General features: G+C 59.6%; 1 pseudogene; it reads left to right on the top strand.

Moving 5' to 3' along the window:
* Window positions 1-16: 16 nt before the first annotated feature.
* Window positions 17-413, top strand: LOC106733322 (signal-regulatory protein beta-1 pseudogene; annotated as a pseudogene).
* The last annotated feature ends 473 nt before the right edge of the window (window positions 414-886 follow it).

Raw genomic sequence — 886 nt, 5'->3', positions numbered from 1 at the left:
TGCGGGAGCGGCAGGTGACTCAGCCTGACATGGCAGTGTCGGTCGCAGCTGGGGAGTCGGCCACTCTGCGCTGTACCCTGACCTCTCTGCTTCCCCTTGGGGCCATCCAGTGGTTCAAGGGGGAGAAGCCAGACCGACAGTTGATCTACAGTTACCGAGGAGGCCACTTCCCCCGGGTAACACCCGTGGCAGACCCCACAAAGAGAAACAACACGGACTTTTCCATCCGCATCAGCAACATCACCCCCGCAGATGCCGGCACATACTACTGTGTGAAGTTCAGGAAAGAGGCTTCAGGGGATGTGGAGTTTAAGTCTGGACCAGGCACTGAGCTGTCTGTGCGTGGTGAGTATGGCAAGGCCTCCTTTATTCCCTCCTGTGTAACAATAGGTCAGTAACAGCACCCCCCTTTCTTTGAGTAGCTTCTAAGAATCAGGGGTGCTGGCCACTCATCTCCATGGTCTGAAGTCGCCCCATCTGCAGCTCAGGGTGGAGGCCTGGAGAGGCCGTGCTGGGTGCTCAGGGCCCAGGGTGGGGAATAGCAGAGGACCCAGGCCCCCAGCCTGCCTGGCTCCACAGCCCTGGCCTTTCCCATCTGGCCCAGCCCTTTGGTTGCACAGATGGGAGCTGACGGTTTGAATGACTTGCCCAGTCACAGGCCAGACGTCTCTGCTGCCCCCAGAGAGCAGGTCCCCCTCAGGGTGCTGTGTCTCCTCTCTATGAACAAGCTCTGAAAGCTGACTGGGTGCCAGCTCCTCTGTGGCTGCTGGGAACAGGAGGGGATGGCCAGGCCCAGCTCTGCTCCCCCATGCTGACCTACCCTTCCGTGCCAGGAGGAGGACTCGCCCAGGCTGGGAGGACAGAGGGTGTTTTTAATTCATCCTCA

The sequence above is a fragment of the Tupaia chinensis genome, unplaced genomic scaffold (assembly GCF_000334495.1).
Source record: "Tupaia chinensis unplaced genomic scaffold, TupChi_1.0 Scaffold143452_1, whole genome shotgun sequence".
NCBI lineage: Eukaryota > Metazoa > Chordata > Mammalia > Scandentia > Tupaiidae > Tupaia > Tupaia belangeri.
This window is presented reverse-complemented; position numbering and strand designations above follow the sequence as displayed.